We start from the raw sequence: 20,547 nt of genomic DNA, 5'->3' as shown, positions 1-20,547 counted from the left end.
TTGTTGGACTAAGCCCTTTATCATTATGTAGTGGCCTTCTTTATCTCTTGTTACTTTCTTTGTTTTGAAGTCTATTTTGTCTGATATTAGTACTGCAACCCCTGCTTTCTTCTCACTGTTGTTTGCCTGAAATATGTTTTTCCATCCCTTGACTTTTAGTCTATGCTTATCTTTGGGTTTAAGGTGAGTTTCTTGTAAGCAGCATATAGATGGGTCTTGCTTTTTTATCCATTCTATTACTCTATGTCTTTTGATTGGTGCATTAAGTCCATTTACATTTAGGGTGACTATTGAAAGATATGTACTTATTGCCATTGCAGGCTTTAGATTCGTGGTTACCAAAGGTTCAAGGTTAGCTTCTTTAGTATCTTACTGCCTAACTTAGCTCGCTTATTGAGCTGTTATATACACTGTCTGGAGAGTCTTTTCTTCTCTCCCTTCTTATTCCTCCTCCTCCCTTCTTCATATGTTGTGTGTTTTGTTCTGTGCTCTTTTTAGGGGTGCTCCCATCTAGAGCAGTCCCTGTAGGATGCCCTGTAGAGGTGGTTTGTGGGAAGCAAATTCCCTCAGCTTTTGCTTGTCTGGGAATTGTTTGATCCCACCATCATATTTAAATGATAGTCGTGCTGGATACAGTATCCTTGGTTCAAGGCCCTTCTGTTTCATTGCATTAAGTATATCATGCCATTCTCTTCTGGCCTGTAGGGTTTCTGTTGAGAAGTCTGATGTTAGCCTGATTGGTTTTCCTTTATAGGTGACCTTTTTCTCTCTAGCTGCCTTTAAAACTCTTTCCTTGTCCTTGATCCTTGCCATTTTAATTATTATGTGTCTTGGTGTTGTCCTCCTTGGATCCTTTCTGTTGGGGGTTCTGTATAATTCCATGGTCTGTTCGATTATTTCCTCCCCCAGTTTGGGGAAGTTTTCAGCAATTATTTCTTCAAAGACACTTTCTATCCCTTTTCCTCTTTCTTCCTCTTCTGGTATCCCTATAATACGAATGTTTTTCCTTTTGTATTGGTCACATATTTCTCTTAGTGTTGTTTCATTCCTGGAGATCCTTTTATCTCTCTCTATGTCAGCTTCTATACGTTCCTGTTCTCTGGCTTCTATTCCTTCAATGGCCTCTTGCATCTTATCCATTCTGCTTATAAATCCTTCCAGGGATTGTTTCACTTCTGTGATCTCTTTCCTGACATCTGTGATCTCCTTCCGGACTTCATCCCACTGCTCTTGCATTTTTCTCTGCATCTCATCCCACTGCTCTTGCATTTTTCTCTGCATCTCATCCCATTGCTCTTGCATTTTTTTCTGCATCTCTGTCAGCATGTTCATGATTTTTATTTTGAATTCTTTTTCAGGAGGACTAGTTAGGTCTGTCTCCTTCTCAGGTGTTGTCTCTGTGATCTTTGTCTGCCTGTAGTTTTGCCTTTTCATGGTGATAGTGATAGTCTGCAGAGCTGGTACAAGTGACCGCTGGAAGAGCTTCCCTTCTTGTTGGTTTGTAGCCTTTTCCTGGGAGAATAGCGACCTCTAGTGGCTTGTGCTGGGCAGCTGTGCGCAGACAGGGCTTCTGCTTCCTGCCCAGTTGCTTTGGGGTTTATCTCCACTGTTGCTGTGGGCTTGGCCTGGCTGGGGCTGTTCCTCCAAAATGGTGGAGCCCCGTTAGAGGGGGAGCAGCCAGGAGACTATTTATCTCCGTAAGGGGCCTCTGTGCTCCCTGCTGCCCAGGGGGTTAGAGTGCCCAGAGATCCCCAGATTCCCTGCTTCTGGTCTAAGTGACCTGTCCTGCCCCTTTAAGATTTCCAAAAAGCACTCTCCAAACCAAAACAACAACAGCAACAATGAGAGAGGGAACAGAAAGGAAAAAAAAAAGAAAAAACACGCGATTTTTTTTTTTTTTTTTCCTCAGGTGCCGGTCCCAGGCACCCGCGCACTGGTCCTGCTGCCCTGTCTCCCTAGCACCAGGGTCCCTGTCCTTTCAAGGCTTCCAAAAAGCACCCACCCACCGGTCCCGCAGGGAAGGAACGCTCAATATTCTTGGTCCTCAGGCACTGGTCCCACGAACCCGCTCACCAGTCCCGCCGCCCTGCCTCCCTAGCACCGGGGTCCCTGTCCCTTCAAGGCTTCCAAAAAGCACTTGGCAAAAAGAGAGAAAAAAAAGGGGAAAAACGCGCGATTTCTTCCGTCCTCAGGTGCTGGTCTCAGGCACCCACCCACCGGTCCCACAGGGAAAAATGCGGGATATTCTTTGTCCTCAGGTGCCGGTCCCAGGCACCTGCTCACCAGTCCCGCCGCCCTGCCTCCCTAGCACCGGGGTCCCTGTCCCTTTTAGGCTTCCAAAAAGCACTCGCAGAAAAGAGAAAAAAAAAAAGGGGAAAAACGCGCGATTTCCTCTGTCCTCAAGTGCCGGTCTCAGGCACCCGCCCACCGGTCCCGCAGGGAAAAACGGGGGATATTCTTTGTCCTCAGGCGCCGGTCCCAGCCACCCGCTCACCAGTCCCGCCACCGTGCCTCCCTAGCACTGGGGTCCCCGTCCCTTCAAGGCTTCCAAAAAGCGCTTGCCAAAAAGAGAAAAAAAAAAAAAAGGGGAAAAACGCGCGACCTCCTCCGTCCTCAGGCACCGGTCTCAGGCACCCGCCCCCAGGTCTCGCAGGGAGAAACGCGGGATATTCTTTGTCCTCCGGCGCCGTTCCCAGGCACCTCCTCACCGGTCCCGCCACCCCGCCTCCCCAGCAACGGGGGCCCGTCCCTCTAAGGCTTCCAAAAAGCGCTCGCCAAAAAAAAAAACTGCTCCGGTTTCTCTCCACCCGCCGGGAGCCGGGGGGAGGGGCGCTCGGGTCCCGCCGGGCTGGGGCTTGTATCTTACCCCCTTCACAAGGCGCTGGGTTCTTGCAGGTGTGGATGTGGTCTGGATGTTGTCCTGTGTCCTGTGGTCTCTATTTTAGGAAGATTTTTCTTTGTTATATTTTCATAGCTCTATGTGTTTTTGGGAGGAGATTTCCACTGCTCTACTCACGCCGCCATCTTGGCTCCCGCCCCCTACTTTATTTTTTAGTGTTTTTTTTTTTAGGTGTTTTTAAAAATAGACTATTTTTTTGAAAAGCAGTTATAGGTCCATAGCATAACTGAATGGAAAGCAGAATTCCCATATTACTTCTCTCTACCCCATGCACAGCCTCCCCCACTATTGACATCCTGCCCCAGAGTGGTACAGTTCAATCATGAAATGATCCACTTTTAAGGATATAAGAAATATCAGGGCACCATGAGATACACAAATGTGAAAATGAGTCTGACTCTCTTCAGTGTATTATATATACCTTATTTCATCAAATTAAATGCAAGAAAATATTTGCAAACCATGTATCTGCTAAAAGGTTGATATCTAGGATATATAAAGAACTCCTACAACTCAATAAAAATAACCAAAAAAAAAAAACTAGCAAATAGACATTTCTCCAGAAAAGATAAGGAGATAATGATCAAAAAGCATCTGAAAATATGCAAAACATCACCAATCAGGGAAATGCAAATCCAACTGCAATGAGATATTACATTATTCCTACTAGGGCGACCACTCTGTAAAAACGAATATGGGCACGTATGCGGGGAAACTGAAACCCTGTGCACTGTTAGTATGAATGTAAAATGGTGTAGCCACTATGGAAAATAATACAGGTTCCTCAAAAAATTAAAAATAGAATTACCATACAACCCATCAATTCCACTTCTGGGTACATAGCCAAGAGAACTGAAGACAGATCTCAAGATATTTGCACACCCATGCTCACTGCAGGATTACTCACAATTGCCAAGAGGTGAAAGTAAACTAAATGTCCACGGAGGGATTAATAAACATGCAATGGAATCTTGAGCCTTTAAAAAGTCCTGTCTTATGTGTGGCAACATGAATGAACCTTGAGGACATCATGCTAACTGAAATAAGTCAGTTACCAAAAGACAAATACTGTAAGATTTCCCACTGTGAGGTACCCTGAGTAGTCAAACTCTTTTTTTTTTTTTTTAAGAACTGTAGCTGCCAGCGGCAAGGGGGAGGAGGAAGGGGGAGTTGCTTTTCAGTGACTGTAGAGTTCCTTTTGCAAGATGAAAAAGTTCTGAAGATCTGTCGCACAGCAATGTGCATATAGTTAACACTACATTTACAAATGGTTAAGATGGTCAATTTCATGTTCTGCGTTTTTTTACCACACAGAAAAATAGGTTACCTCCAATCTCCAACAATCTACTTTTTTAAAAGTTCTACAAATGAGCAAGAATGACTCGGCGGTGGGAAGGTGGACAGTGGCGCGATTGGTCTGGTCTGTGCCGCCTTCCCTGTCGCAGGTGCGGGGACGGTTGGGCCCTGAGGGAGGCGGGCAGTTGGCCACACCCTGCCCTGAGGGGAGGGCTTTTCCCCCACCCCCCCCACCCCATCCCCACGCACCAATCGAAACAGAAGCTGTGGCCGCCTGCCAAAGAGAGACCTGATTCCCCACCCCGCCTTTTCTTTTTAATTTAAAGAAAATACAAGATCTACCAAAAAGTATGCAGTATCATACTCACTTATATCCCCATGTTTGCTTTTTTCATCGAATACGAGCAAAATATTGCCTAAGAAGTCCTTTTTGTTCCCAATTTCCAGCCAGTCTCCCTCTCTTTTACCTACTTTCTTTAACAAACGGTATGTATTGTCCTACATCTTGCTTTTTAAAACCACATGCACTTCTGCGCTCTTTCTATGCTGATAATCATTCTTTAGAATCTAGATCATTCCTTTTAACACTGACCTGTTCCACGGGACGGACAGATTCCTCGATGCAAGTCTCCCCCAGTTCACTCTGACTAGCACTGTCTCCACGAACATCCCTGGGGGTATCTCCGTGTGCGCCCACACGGGTTCCTCCTAGGCAAGACCAGCTTGTCTAAACAGGTTATTACTGGGAGTTTCTTGCACAAGGACTATGCCAGGAGTTGAAAGGCAAGCGGGACAGGTGCAACCCGGGGAAGATTTTGCTTTCACAGACGGCCGCTCCTGAGGAGTCAGCGAGGGAGGGCGACCTCCCCTGGCCCCTGCAGCCTGGCCCCGTCCCTCCCAGTTCCCTGCATCTTTCTCAGAGGCCAGTCCTGTTCTTGCCGCCGCGGTTCCTGGTTGACTCGGCCTGGGCTCTGGGCTCTGGGCGCTGCCCGCGTAACCTGCGGACCGACAGAAATGACCCGGCCGAGGCCCCACGGCGGCGCGCGGACGCCTGGCTCCTACGCGGCCGCGGTGTCCACTTCCGCTCCCGTCGTAGCAGGCGTGGGTCTTGGTTGTTTCTCCGTCTGGGCTCTGGTCACCCCCGTCGCCCCTCCGAACCCCAGCCTGCCTCTTCCCCGGCTCTCCGCGGGCGCCCTGCTCCTGGGGACGCCGGAGGCGGCGTGGGGCCAGGCTCGCGCGCGCCGTGGATTCGGGTCCCGCCACCGGCAGGTTACGGTGCGTGGCCTTAGCCCGATGCGGGACTTAGCGGCTCCGAAGGGCTTCGAGAGCGGGTCTCGGTAGGCGGGTCTGGAGGGGCGGGACCGGAGGCAGGGCGCCACCCCTCCCACGCCTGCGCCGTCTACCCTCCACTGAGAGCTTCCACCGCTCGCTCGGCTGTCAGGCGCGGTGGCCAAGTGGTAAGGCGTCGGTCTCGTAAACCGAAGATCGCGGGTTCGAACCCCGTCCGTGCCTGGGGCTTGAAGTTAGGGTTGGCTATGGGGGCTGTGGTGTTTCCCCGTGTGCTGTCCCTGTCTGCTACTGTGAGGCATTTTTTACTTTTCAGATTCTGTTCACGTGTCTTCCAACCCTCCTTCTCTGGGCTCTGCAGTCAGGAGAACAGGCAGAGCCGGTGCGGCGTGGACCCGCAGGACTACTTGCTGGCCGGCTAGGCCCGGGCCACACGGCTTATCGCTGGTCGACACGTATCTTGTCTCCTCGCAGCTGTATCGCAGCTGGGACACCGCGGCTACACTGCGCAGGCGGGACGCGTCTGGGATCCCTGCGTTACCGGTGGGGACATTAGGGCCCAAGGTTAAGGGCCTACTCTAGGCATTTGTTTTATCAGTGGGGGTCTGGTCTGGCTTGTTGTGTGTCTTAAGGGTAGGAGAACTTTTCAGAAAGGGAGTTTTGAGTTTCTGGAGCTGCGTTTTCTGGTTTCCGTTTGTTCCTTGAAAGGTGATTGATTTATCCCTGTCCCTGTGCTTGCCGCCTGCCTACTCGTCCAGGAAGCCAACATCATCATTCAGCTGCAGAGTGCTTATTCCCTTTCCAGCCCACGTGAATTGATCCTTTGAATCTAGCCCCTAGTCCAGGAAAGACACACTCCCCAAGTTATCTCCAGGATAAACAGCCCAATCTAATAAGGCATGATGATGAATGCCTCCCATTCCTGATAACACTCTAGTCTGTCTGCCCCTTTTTCTATTGTGACACTCGGCTCTGAAAATACTCCTCCAGAGGTAGTCTTGTTAGGAACACCTCCCTTGCTCTACATCCCATATTTCTGTTAATGCAACCAAATATCACATCTGCCCAGAGTCCCCATTGCACAATTGTCCGTGGGGAGCTTTGGGTGGATTAAATGTCAGCAGTCTTTTTTGGGTGGTGTCTGGGGATATCAGAAGACAGGCTATGGGGCTCAGGCAGCAGGGGAATATACTGATCTCTCCCCAAATTCTAATAAATGAAAGAGATGCTTTGGGCTTTGGAAGAGAATGTTGAACTAGGGATTCAGTGTTATTATGGAATTATTACCAAAAGCAAACAGAGGCAGATTCCAGGTATTCAGGGATAGGAAGGGGAAAGGTCCTGAACTCCTGGATATTGTTTTAAGTCCTATCTCTTAATTTGGATTCCTGATGAGAAGGAACTTGAGGCTGGGTATTGGGTTTCCTGCAGTAGCTGGAGCAGAGAATTCCACCCCAGTTGAAGCAGGTAGATGAGCCAAGCCAAAGTCAATAAAAGAGGGTAAAGGTACAGAAACATCAATACACAGATGTTGGGGGAAACTCGGGCCTCCAAAGCTGAAAGGCCAGAGGCAGGAGCCCAGTACAGATCCCAGGTCAAGGTTGGTGACAGGAGATGGAAATGAAGGTAGGTCGGATGCAAGTACCGGGGTGAGCATGGGAACAGAGAGGTTTGGCAATTACCTTAAGGCCTGAGAGTATCTACACTCCCCTCTCGGGGGCTGGAGGTAGGTCACTGGCTAAGGGGAAGGGCAGAGACAGAAGGGGAGACCTATGCTGAATTTACAGCAAGACCTCTATTAAATCACTTACAAATCCTGGGCTACAACTTTGTTGTGAAATCTGAAAGTTAAAAGAAAAGTTCCCTAAATGCCTTGTGGCCTGAAATTCTAAGTTTCTACCTGGGAGAAGCAAGGGTAGCTCAAGCTGCCCCACCCCTCTGTCTATGGCTGCCAAGGTGGTGAATAGGGGCCCCTTTCACAGTGGGGCCTGGTCATGGCGACCTGATGAGATCTGTATGACTCTAGATCCCCAGAGAGTTACCACCAGTCCTCCCAGGTGGGCAGGACTAGAGCTGCAGAGGCCCCAGCTCCTGCCAGCTTCCCCTTGCTCAGACTCCTCACGTTTGCTCCCCACAGTGTCCCGAGGAGAACACAGGGCCACTGGTACTGCAGTTGGAGAGCAACGTAGGTGGAAACAGCCATTTGTGGCCAGCTAAAACCTCCAGGATAGTTTAAAAAATATAAACTACTTCAGATCAGGTCTCTTCTTTCCTGTACGAGTGCATATTATTTAACTTAAAAGCAGAATTTGTCAAGTATATATATTTGGCTTCATGCTGTCAGTTTTAGTTCAGTATTCCTGCCCAGAGATATATATCTTTTAATCTCTTATTGTGCAATAAAACACAGATTCATAAACTCCGGAAGTAACCACACCCCCTACTTTAATAATCATTTCCTTGCATTTTTACTTATCACTTAGTTGTGCATCTTTGTATCTTTATCTTTAGAGTTTAACTTTGCTCATTTTTAAAGTTGATATAAGCCTTTTTTTTTCAATCACTAGGATTCCTTTCTTTCCCTTTCATTTTGCTGTAGCGTAGTTGTTGAGGAGACTGTTTTACTTGTAGAGTTTCCCAGAATCTAGACTTTGCTGACTGCAAACTCTTGGTAAAGTTCAAGATCCTCTGTCCTCACCATTTCCTGCAAATTAGCAGCTAGATCCAGACTCATCTTAGATTGCCCCAGGTAGTGAGTCACTCACCTTTTCTGGGACCCCTCTGTGTGTCTCACACCACAGCTGGGAGGACTAGGGCTGGGCCAGTGTTTCACTCTTGTCTGTGTTTCTAGCACCTGGCACAGAGATGAAGTCCGGGCACGAGAGCGGTTCCTACTGCCCTAAGACAACCCTTGACATTGTGGCTGGGCTCTGAACGATGAGTAGGAATTTGCCAGAGCACCACATGGGTAATTCTGCCCTCATTCTGTCATCTTTGACACTCAAATATCATGATCCAGGTTGCAGCTAAGTAGGCAGGATGCTTTTCTTTCCCTGTGGCCCCTCTAGCCTGATACATAGAATGGAATCTCCAATTCAGAAGCAAATACTCATTCTCTGTAGATGGTTTTATTAGCAAACACTAAAGGTCCAACCACATCCTTTGGGACAGAAGTCACCAATCTGTAATCATGGACTAACAGGAATTAAAACAACCATCCAACCCTCTCATTTTACAGCCATAGAAACTGGTAAAGAGAAAGTGATTTGTTCAAGGTCATTCAGTAAGCTCTACCATTATCAAATTAAATTCTTCCAAAGACTGAGAACAACTGCTTTTGCAAAGTCATCTTATTATGCCACGTACCCAAGAAGGAGATGGTCCATCTCTTTGCCAGCCTGTGAGTTGAGCAGGCACTTATCTAATATTTACCCCTGATCAATAGGGAAAGCACATAGTGACCAAAATCCCCAGGCTTGACCACATAGGAGGGACACAGAAATGTGTGTCAACAGTTGGATTGCCCACGAGACAGACTTCTAGTTCTGGATCAAGGGCTGTGACATTTTCAAGGCATTTACCCTGCCTTCCAGTGGCCTCTGAGTGAGATGGCGGGGACTCTGGGCCAGTAGGGCTCCATACGGGACTTCACTTCCCAGGAGCTACCCACCTCCCCCTCAGCCTTACTCCTAGGTCATACTCAGACTGCCTGCCTCCTCCCCACCCCCATCAGGCAGGAAAATTGAGTCTAGCTTGAAGCATTGCCGTGACATTGCTGAAATATTAGTAAACCCGGAGAGAATTGACTCCTTTCTGGGGAATTTACCCCTCTACTGCTTGTTGCAGGCAAGGGTTGTATCTGCTCAAGTGACCTAGATAGATAAAGGGACCCTCTTGTTGTTATTTTCCTCCATTCTTTCAGCTGATATATAAAAAGGCAGCGACTTCTCTTTATACAATTATGGAGCTGTCACACCAGAGGAGAAATCACAGAGAAAATTGCATCTCCATTTTGCCAGTGATGAAACAGGCCCAAAAGGTAGGGAATAACTTATCGAAGGTTGCGCAGGAGTGAGGAACTGAAACAGACCTGGAAACCTGACAGGAACAGTGATCTCAGCATGGCTTTTCTGCATGAAAGCTTTTATGTCCAGCCTGTCCAGCCCCTGAGCTTGGGGGCTCTTCCACTGTCCAAGCCATCAAGGCCAAGAGAGAGAAAATCCATGCAAATTGCCAGCTGAGCAAAATATGCTGTGGAAATAAGCCCCATGAATTCCATAATCACATACAAAAATACTTCCAATTATTTGCAGCCCTTTTCTCCCTCTGGTCACCAGGACCCCTGTGTCTTCTGTCAAAGCTCTTTCTGATTGATGGCAGGAAGCTGAAAAGAACCTAGCACAGCTGTAGAAGTGGCATTTGAAAGGCTGGTGGGTCCAGAGGAGAAAGCTGCGTGAAAGAGCTGGGTCGGGAGTGACCTTGAGTACATCATTTCATCTCCCCAAGCCCAGTTTCCAAATCAGTAAAGTAGGGGTTGTCCTTCCTGCCCGGTCACTTCACAGCACTTTATGCACAGGTAGAGATAGGGCAGGTGTTCACTATTAGCAGAGAACCAATGCTGTAAAATGATGTTCTTAAACACCTTGAATTATCTGGGCTCTGGAGGGCACAGGGATGGCTGGCCTTCCTGCTCTTGAGGATACGGTTACCCTGAGAGGAAGCTGGTAAATCAACAGGTGTTGGAGCAAGTGCCTCTGTCTGTGTGGCTCAGCCCTAGGGGACCCCTGGGAAGGTTTGGGGCAGTCAAGCCCATCCAATAATGACAAAGCTGGGTTCTCAGGGCATTGTATGCAGGACTGAAGGATATTCAGTAAATATTTACTGAGTGTGCATGGAGGGTCAGGCACTGGGATGTAGTGTAAGAAAGACAAAAATTCCTACCCCCTGGAGCTTACATTCTGGGAGTTGGAAGCAAAGACCAGCAGCAGGGAGAAAATATATTCAGATGAGTAAAATATGTGGCATATTAGAGGGGCCAAGGGCTATGGAAGTGGGGAAAAAGCTGGGGTGGGGATAAGTGATGGGAAAAGCGGCTGCAGTTTAAAATAGGGAAGGCCTGGGGAGAATCTAAGGGGAACCAGAAAATAAGATCAGTGTCCCTAGCTCTATGGGGTTTTTGTTGATCCGTCCCAGCTACGGAGATGGATATACGTGGCAGCCTGGCAGGGTTAGCTGGGACATTAACATTGTCTGTGTCATACCACACCTCCCACCCGCACCTCAGGCCTCTGAGACCGACTTAATGAGGAGCCTGACTCCTGGGGGGCAGTTGTGAACAGCAAAAAGGGGAGAAACCACGGGGCAGATTTGGAGAGGTAGCGGATGTTGTGGGAAGGGCGAATGTGGCCTGCATGCCCTGGAGACTGGGCTTTCCTTGGGTATTTACTCGAGTGGGCCAGTGGGAGGCATGCTAGCTGGGGAGGAGCTGGGGGTTGGGGGACTGTTTTCAGGCCAGTGCTCACGCTGAGTTACCCTGGCAAATAATTTCACCTGTTAAATGTGGGTAATAAAGCCTGTGTCTGAAGGTCAGTGTGAGAGTGTAAGGGCTTTAGCACAGGGTCTTGGCACCTGGAAATTCTCACCACCTGAGAGCTGCCATCATCTTCTTGGCAGGTCCTATAAGGCAGGAAATTGCAGCAGGTAACCCATGAGCAGGTCACAAAATATAACAGTCTGCAAGCAGCACTTTTTAATGAAACAGAATCGGATAACAAACCATATTTGAGTGTATAAGAATTGTCTCATAAAACATTTTATATACATATATAGTTATCGATATTTCCTACTGTGGGGCGTGACTGGAAGTTTGAAAGCCACTGTTCTAAGACAGTGTTTCTCTAAAGACAGTCATAAGGAGTGTTTTTCTTTCATAATTTGCATGCCACTGGCACCATTTTTTCCATATTAGAATACCACTTGTACCATTATTTACTAAATACTTGCCTTTCCGTTGGCTCACTTTAAGTATCTTAAGTCTTATTGTAACAACATTCCAGAAATTTACATTTAAAAATGTAAAATTACCCTAAAACCTCATATATGAGCACCACATTTGGGGAAACCCTGGTGGTACAGAGCGACACTGTGAAAGCACCGATTCAAAGTGAAGCTGGAGCCACCAGAACTGTGAGACCTGGACACGTGCAGCCTCTCAGGGTCCCTTTCTGCCCTAGTCCACTCCCAACTTCCGAGCTCTTGTGGCTGACCTTCCCACCGTGGCCACTCCAAGCAGCAAAGGACAGGCCCTGTCTGCTTGTAGACTGGCCTGGGATCTTTCTTGGGACGTAACCTCCAGTGAAGGAGGCTGGAGCCCTAGTATCGCTTTCTCTTCTGAGCTGTGTGCTGCACCAAGTTTGCAGAGTTTCCTTTCTTGTCCAGCTTTGATTCCATTGATGGGATTAGGTGCCCCCCTACGGCCATGTTCTTTGATGTGGTCAGGGGGTAGCAGGGAGATTTCTAGCTGAGGGAACAAATCTTAATCTTCTGCTAGCTTCTCTGGGATCAGCACTAAGGTAAACCCATTACATCCCTGCCCTTTCATCCCCACAGGGCACCAGCTCCTCCTGGCTCCTGGAGTCTCAGAGATCCAAAGGGTTTGTCAGATTTAGAGAGAGCAATAAAAGGGGCAGAGAAAGCAGAGCACAAACACCAGCCCCCCACCCCGACTCCCCCAGCCCAGGCAGCATTACCAGAAATCTCAGGGCATCTTCCTTATTCTTCCCTTCTCACCCTGGGCTCCCACAAAACGGGGCTTACAAAGGCTTGGGGCCCGCGGCCCGCCCTTGCCCCCACACTGGGCATTTCTGCTGGCACCTGGTTGCCCTCTGCCCTCCGTTCCTCTGGGAGCCACTCTCTCCTGGGAGCACCTGTTCCCTTACATCTGTCTGTCCTACCTGGATGTCCAGGTGAGGGCATGGAAGCTGGCAAATTGAGCAGATAAACCATTCAGCATCCTCCCCCCCCCGGGGGGTTTTTAAGGCTTGATTTGGTTGATAGGACAGGAAAAGAAGTCAAGTACTCAGCCAATATCAGACCACAAACAGGTATGTCTCTATTTTCTTTAAGTCTGGCTCTAAGGCCCCATCTGACGAGAGGCAGGGAAACCCAATCGCAGTTGTTACCTGGGCTTCCCTGCCACTTGATCTTTTACTCCCTCCCCCATGGTCCCTGCAGCCCTGGCAGAGACCCATGGGCCCTCCAGACTGCACTCAGGTGAGGCACACAGTCACTCCAGCACATCCTGGCAGAGCCAGAACAGGACAGCGGGGTCCCACCAAGTGGATTCCACTGAACTCCGACTCCTCTCCAATTTGGGGGAAGTTTGGCCTTGGCCTTTAAGTTTTCTGTACCGCCCTTTCTCCCCACTGTACCCCTAAGCGAACTCAGGTTTTCAGAAAGCAGAGCCAGGTAGAGAGGCTGTCTGCGGGAAACTGGAACGGGGGTGTGTGGAAAGCCCAAAATTAACATCTTCTCAAGAAAGCAAGCTGCTTGCTGGATACTATGCTTAAAACTTTATGTTTATTATCTTACTGGTTTGTCACCAAAGCCCCTTGCCTGGCCGGTTTCAGGTTCCAGATGGGGAGGCTGAGGCTGGCCGCAGGAGTACTCCACCCGGGCGGGGACACAGCCCCGGCGCAGAGAGGCCGGCAGGGGGCCCTCCGCGCTGGCCTTCGCGGGAGGAAGCGCTGGCAGCGGCTCGGACGGTCAGAGGGGGAAAAGGGAAAATTACTGGAGCTCGGGGGCGGGAAGGGCTGAGTGACTGGGAGGAAGGCACTCGAGACGGTCGAGTCGGGCCTTCCGCGTCCTCACTCGATCCTCGAGGTTACTTGGGCAGCCCGGGTGAGCAGCGCCCATGTAGCCCCCAGCCCTGCCCGGGTGTCCTCCTACGGGTGCTGCAAACGAGCGGGCGCCGCGGCCGGGGGCGGTGCCGCGGAGGGGCGGGTGGAGGGCGGGCCGGGGCGGGGCGCCGTCCGCTCTGCTCCGGGAGGCCGTGCAGGCGGGCGCTGGTCGCGTCCGCCCGCCGGGAGCCGTGGGGCGCGCAGCCTTCCTGATGTGTCACCAGCACGTGGAGCCAGCTCCGGCAGTGCGAGTGAGCGGAACTCCCCCAACTTTCGAGGGGTCTCGCTGCTCCGCTTCTCTCCCGGCTGAACCAGGCTCTTGCTGCTTTGGCAGGGGGTGGCGGCGGCCCCCAGGTCCTGGGCAGGTTGAGTGAGGCCCGGGCCTCTGGCCCAGAGCGTGCAGGGCACCCGGAACGTCGGGGCACAGGGCCTGGCTTACAGATACTCCTTCCGACCCCCAGCGGCAGGCAGCTAGGGCTCCGCGGCGCGGGTGGGTGCGGCTCGCAGCTCAGCCCTGGCTCTGCGCCCCACGGATCTGAGCGCAGGTAACCGCCGCGGCGCGGAGCAGGGCCTCGCAGGCGGGGCGTGGGATCGTGGTGAAGTTCTTGGCGTGTAACTCTTGCACTGGGGTGGGGGTGGGGGTAAGCTGGGTTCCCGCATCTCCCCCAGCCCCAGTACTGTCCCTCGGCCAGGGCTGGAGTGGCCCCGGGGTGGCCTGGAAGCTGCCGCATGTCGAGCGTCATGTAACCCTTCGAGGGCTGGTTTCCTCGGAGCCTGCTGGCCGAGGTTGGGCGGGGCTGGTGCCGCCTTTGCGGGACGCCGCGTGGGGGAAGCCCGGAGCCTCGGCCGAGCACAGCACGGTAGAAAGCGGGCGGTGGAACGCAGTCGGAGGAAGCCGGTCGCCGGGCTCGCGCACCCGGAACTCCGAGACGCGCGGGAGCTGAAGGCTGGGTCTTTGCGGGCGAGATGAGGGTGTCAGTTCAACTGGCCTACAAAGTCCCAGTCCTCGGCCCCCAGGACCAGCGGCGCCTCCTCGCTTGAGGCCGGTGTCTCCCGGGCCAGTGCGAGCTCAGCGCCCAGGAAGGGGTATGGACCCCGACCAGGCCGCCACCTCCCAGGCCCACCCTGCAGAGCGGGTGGCAAGTCGCGTTCACTGAGGCCTCTCTGTGCGGACATTTGAGGGATCCCCGCGCTTCGCAGAAGCAGTGGGAACGCGCTAAGAAATTGGAGGGGATCGCTGCGTGTGATCTGTGTTTTCCGGGTGGAGCCGTATCCCCGTGGGGACAGACTTGGAGTGAGGAGAAAGATGGTTCCCCTCTCCCCAACTGGCCAAGCCCATTTGCCTACCAGGGTGCCCTGTTGTGCTTTCCAGGGCGGCAACCTTGAGCTCGGGGGGTGGTGGTGGGGGGTGGACGGCCGGATTTCTAAGTTGCCCAGGAGAGATGGGCCGGGACGTGGAGGGTTAGCCCCGTGCAGGAGAAAGCCCCTGCTTACATCCCCATTTCTATAGAGATGGCTCTTTGTGGTAGTATTCCTAACGGCTGGTCTTTTGTACTCTGACATGCAACATAATGCCGACCCGCTCTGAATTCTCTTCAAGTTTATGCTGAGCTTCCCTTCTTAAACCCTGTATCCAATGATTTTGCTTCTACTGCCTCAAAAGAAAAACCCCACCAACCCCTGAAACCTCGGGATTACCGTGTTGGAACTTTGTTTATTTTTGTTTGTGTTGTGGCTGTCTTGGCAGTGGGGACCTTGGTAAAACATTTGGGAAGAAGCAGTGAAGTGACCTGAACTGTGTGAAGGGCAAGTTGACAAAATAGGCCACCTGGAGCCCCCTTCTTCCTGACTTTGGAAACCTGGAGAGGTTTCTACAAGCAGTGGGGAGGGAGGGAGGGAGAAACCAGCCCAGCCATGCTGGCCCACCTCTCCCGAAGTGTGCAAAGACTCATCCTGGAAAGCTTTTCCACTGGTTTTCCCAACTTCTGTGGGCTAGTATTAGAATAGACCTTGCAGGGATCTACCACACCTCTGTCCCCGTTTTGGTGGCCATATGGGAGCCTGAACAGAGGTGAGCCAGGTGTCGGAAGGGGGCCCAGTGGGCTGTGGGATTACCGAGGCCAGGTTGGGCTAGTGAGCCCAGGAATGAGCTCAGCTCTTGACTGCAGCTGACTTGAAGTTCTTCAGTGTGGGTTTGTCTTGCAGAGTCTAGTTAGTGGAACATGCATACCCCAGAATTATAAGAGAAAAGAGTTTCCTCATTCATGTATCTAAATGTACAAGAATTTTTGTAAATTTTCAGTTTTGAGGCAAAATCATCTAGGAGTATAGACTGGTGGAACTTCAACTGGAAACCTTTCCCTAATTAAGGAAAATGCTCTCTTTGGAGTACTGAATCAGATTGGGAAAGCAAAGTTCTCCCTTTGAACCCATGCCTCTCCAGCCCTGGGGATCGATATCTTAAGGTAAATGAAGTGTAAACCTCCAGAATATTGTGTGGTCATAAAATGCTTGAAGAATGGGGCTGGAGCAATGAGATGCAAAAAAGCTGATTATAGTTGGCTTTCTTTGCACCCACCTCAGAGGGGACAGGCTCAGGGATGCGGACATAAATCCCCAGGAATGAGACCTAAGGAGCCCGGCAGTGCCCCTGGCCTCCCCTGACCTGGTCCAGATGGCGGACAGTTTTCCCTCAACCTGTGCCCATTTCTCTGGGGACTGATCAAGGTCTTAGGGATCTTTAGGAAATGGCTTGGAGCTTCATTTCTTTGAGGGTAATGACTGATTAGGTTTTTCCTTCTTGGGATTTTTAACTTTGCAAAAGATGACTGAATCAGCTACATAGTGGGCTGACCTGGCCTCACCTCCTTGCAGCCAGTTTTATTTGGGAATTGTACGTTAGTTGAGAGTGTTTAGATTTTGCTGTCCCTTTTGAATTCTGTTTACTGAAGGAGATGCCTCCTTCCTCCTCCCCTGCCCCCACCCCCTCAATCCACTCCTTTAAACTGGGTGTCTGGAGACTTCATGGGAGAAGTGGCTTAAATATTAGACTTCTTTGCCCGGGAGCTGTCTGCAGGAAGCAGCTAAATGCAAGGTGGAATGCTGATGCTGATGTGAGGGAAGGATTTTAGCCGGAACCCCAGGGAGACCCATGGAAGACTCTAAACTCCAGCTGGACTCTTGGTCTTGCCTACTGGGAGGAAACTTGCATTCCCTCAACTCTTAAGTAAATTGCAAACTGGTGAATAATTAACCTTGCCCTTGTAGTTTTTTTTTTTTTTTTTAAGAAAAATAAAGTCCCGACCTATGAAAGATTAGAGATTAGTTTTCGTTCAGCATGATTAGACTGACAGAGGTGTTGGGAAAAGTCAACCCTCTCATTTCCACCCACAAGTCCTAGCAACTCTGAAAGGTCTGATAGAAATCGCTCTAGAGTTTTGCTGGTGGCTTTCTGAACCCTCAGCAACCGGCATGATTCTGTCCCCCCCTTTGTGTAATGCCAGCTTGGCCTCCACTCCTGCAGAGTTTATTCTGCTGCTGGGCCAGTTTGCAGCTGTCTGCTCCAATGGTAACTATTTGGCTTGTCTCAGTTCATCTGCACAAAAGAACAGCGTTTCTGATCTGTGACAAGTCTGTGGAGAGTTGTCTCAGTAGCAAGGGATCAGTTTGAGTTCCATGAAGGGTTTTCTCGAAGCAGCCCAGTGTGAGGGCCATGAAGGCAGACTTTGGGTCGAGATGTGCTTGAGTTAGAGTCCTAACTGCCATTTACCAGCTGGGTGGCCTTTGACAAGTATCTTCTGTGCGCCCGTTTCTTCCCTTGTGGACGAGGGTTGTGGCACCTCCCCTGTAGTGCTGCGGGAAGGCCCGGTGGCGTCTGGCACATACCAGGGGACCTTTGGTAGTCCTCATCTTCTCAGCTCTCTTTATTTTGGATTTGTGTGTGTATACGTGTTGGTTGGGAAGGGTGCAGAGTAATTGAGACCTCAGGCTTGTGAGTCTGGCAGGTTCGAAGGCCATTTCTGTTGCTTGCTAGCGTGTGGTCTTGGGCAAGTTACTTAACCCACTGGGAAAAGCAGCTTTGTATTCATAAAGCAGGGATAATGTCTGGGAACCCCCTCCTCTCTCTCAGTCTCAGTCCTCAGTTTTTATTGTCCACTAACTGTGTGCCAGAGACTGGGCCAGGCTGGGCAAGACAGGCATGGCTGCTCGCTACCCACTCTGATTCATATCCCAGTTCTGAGAGCATGAGGGGTATTGTGAGTCCTCATGTTGTAGCTTAGGCTAAAATAAGCTCCAAGGGAAAGGCGCCTCCAGGATCTCACAGCTGAATTTGGTGCCACAGGAGTGGGATACCCAGCATTCTGGGTGCAGTAGGGCGTCCCAAGTTGGGAATTAGCTAGTGTGAGATATGGAACAGGAGGTGGATTGGTCTGGATTAGCCAGCACAGAATCCTTAAAGGAACCCTGGGTGTGCACATGTGGCCACCTCACACATCTGCTCTGCAGTGCATCCAGCCTGAAAAGCCCGAAGACTCTGGTTCTGACACTGAGCACATTTCATGAAAGGTCCCCAGGAAAGGGGAATTGCCACAGTTCTTGGCTTGCTCACTCATTGACCCAGTGGGCAAGCTTAAACACACTCTAGTGGGACCAGTCATGCAGGGTATAAACTCAAAGCGGCGGGTGGGGGTGGGGGGAGGAAATAATCATTTGATATTCCAAAAATGCTGCCGAGGAATCATCATGGGAACGAAATCTGTTTTGTTTGGACTTCCTTACACTGTTTTATAGCTCAGTCATATTTTTATTTTGAATTTCAAACTGGAGGTTTAGGTATAGTGAAATCTTTGCAGGGCTTTAGAACCTTTCCCAGTCCTCACTGGCCGTGGGCAGGGCTTGTAGATGGACACTGGGCAGGTGACTTCTCACCCACTGTGCAGCTCCCGCCCTCCTCCCTCTGGCACAGTCTGGGGAATTTTGAAATCTGGGGAATTTTGAAATCGCCCTGTAGCCAGACCCCTTGTGTTTGCTGCCCAGGAGAGCTGGGGAGGGAGGTGCTACATGCAAAGAACTGTTGCCTGATTTCAATCTCAGCTCTGCCGCTGTAGGCCTGAGAGCCCCTTTCTCTGTCAAATGGGGCATTGGACCAAATACAGTGTGCCCCCCTTGTAGCCTTAACACCCTTCTAAGATTCTGAGCCAGGAGATGCAGAGGAGGGCACAAGGTTGGAACCTGGGGCTGTGGTTTGGGAGGGGTGCGGAAAGGATTCAGACATGTGCAGCTGGGAAATTTGGATCAGTCTGTGAAGACTCTGTGGTTCATTCTCATGAAACTCACTTATTCTCACTGGATTTCTGCCCTGGGGTGTGTGGGGTGCAAGGGAAAATGCTGGCTTCCCCTTGATAAGCCTTAAATTCCGGTCTTCCGATTCTGTCTCCTCCATGTCCATGGTAAGGTAGACCGCCTTCCCCACCCTTCCGAAAGCAATTAAATTGTATTGCTGCTTATATGCTGATGGCACCTTGCTTTCCAACCTCTTCTGGTTAAAGGCAGAAAATGTTTTCCTAAGGAATTGGGGAAAGGGCATTAGCTTGCAGTTGGAAACCAGGCTCTCCCTTGGACTAGCTGGGTGACCTTGGACCAGTGACATGGTCACTTCTTGAGACTCAGTTTCCTTGTCTGTGATGATACATATCCACTTTGCAGTACAGCATGAGGATCAAATGAGAATGCTGGTATGAAGCGCCAGGCATGTGGTGTGGGGGAATACATGGCAGCTGTTCTTAAGTGACACTGTGGTTCATCCTGGGGCCTGGGGGGCCAGTGAAGTCAAGGAAGGATGACCTGAGCCTGGGACGCCTGTTTGCTGGCTTAATATCTAGGGAGAAAACACTGGAAGAGTCTGTGCTGTGTATGTGCAAGGGTAGGCAGGGAAGAGCTGTGGTGGTGGGGTTCCTGCTTCTCCAGGGGACATGCCTGGTACCACCTGGGGAGGGCAAGGGGTGGAGTAGGGACAGAAGTCGCTGACTTTCAGGGGTGGGTTCATGTGATCACTGTGCTGGACAGGTTAGTGGAAGAGTCAGGACAATGTCTTCTTCTTGAATCCTTTCCTATGGAGCTTGCTGTTGTGACATTAAGAACATGGGGAAAAAATGTCTTTGCTCTTGGAACTTCAAGGGCTATTAAACAGATACTTGGAAGCAGGACTTGCATATAAGCAAAATATTGGTCTCCAACTTGCCTGGCAAGACCACTGTATGTCTGGGAAAATCAGACCACTTATTCCCAGCTGGTTAGTGTGGAGGGTTGACCCTCCCCTGGCCCAAGTCTTTCTCCCTCTCCTGCCGACTCTCCTATGGCTGGTGATATTGAGTGTTCACTGTTGCTCAGGTCTGGGCACATGGTAACCTTGGCCAAATTGCTGAATGTTAAACCATCTGGCAAAATATTCCATTTTGACAATAGGCCTTTTCTATAAAGATGGGGCTAGAGGGGGACAGTGCTGGATGCTGGAAAACCACTTAAGCATTGACAGTGGAAAGAGGCAGGGATCGGGACCCTAACTTTGAATGTGAGGGGTGCAGATGGATGGGCAGGGTGGGGGTGTACTCCTTAAAACAGAAAAAGGCTGGGGGACCAACCCCCACCTCCTTTTCCAGAGACCAAGTTGGTGGTTGTGGGGGGGCTGCTGCCAACCTACCTTGGCAGCCTCCCTTCCATCCTTTCGGTGGATTTTGTTGAAATTAGACAAGTTGTGACAAATATCCCATTGCCCTTCGGGTTGGGTCGCTGTGAGGAGTCCTGCCTGGAAGCCCAGCCTTGTTCACTAGGGAGCCGTAATTAGGCAAGAGAATAGTTCTCGGGCCCTTGATTCAATAAAGACCCTTTTATGATGTTGGTTTTTCCCAGAAAAATAATACCACTTTGCCCTGTTTATTGCATTTAGATGTGTAATCATATTAGGGCCAAGCAGCCCCGGGGACTGGAGTGACGTAGCTGGGGTTTTCACCAAAGCCTGATCCCCGGTTTTCAGAGGAAAACTGCCCTCAGAAAAAAAAGAAAATGACAAGGAACATTTTTGAGGATTTTCTCTCTTGGCATCTAAAAGACATTTTTTTCCATCAGGTTAAGAAGCCACCTTGGAAAACACCGTTAAGTGAAGCGACC

At 50.5% G+C, this 20,547-nt stretch overlaps 1 long non-coding RNA gene and 1 other non-coding gene across 4 annotated transcripts in view; both read left to right on the top strand.

Moving 5' to 3' along the window:
• The first annotated feature begins 5,635 nt into the window (after nucleotides 1-5,635).
• On the top strand, nucleotides 5,636-5,707 carry TRNAT-CGU (transfer RNA threonine (anticodon CGU)). Its single transcript has one exon. It is a non-coding gene; the product is annotated as a tRNA-Thr (tRNA).
• A 6,628-nt stretch (nucleotides 5,708-12,335) lies between these two features.
• The window catches only part of LOC108397813 (uncharacterized), a 43,690-nt gene continuing 35,478 nt past the window's right edge, over nucleotides 12,336-20,547 (top strand). Inside the window, exon 1 of one of the 3 annotated variants that reach the window (XR_012130574.1) lies at nucleotides 12,336-13,925. This is a non-coding gene — a long non-coding RNA (uncharacterized lncRNA). The remainder of the gene's footprint in view (nucleotides 13,926-20,547) is intronic. The other 2 variants (XR_012130573.1, XR_012130575.1) reach the window with 2 other exon arrangements.

The sequence above is a fragment of the Manis javanica genome, chromosome 4 (assembly GCF_040802235.1).
Source record: "Manis javanica isolate MJ-LG chromosome 4, MJ_LKY, whole genome shotgun sequence".
Lineage (NCBI taxonomy): Eukaryota > Metazoa > Chordata > Mammalia > Pholidota > Manidae > Manis > Manis javanica.
Note: the sequence above shows the minus strand (reverse complement) of the source record. Positions and strands in the feature narration are given on the sequence as shown.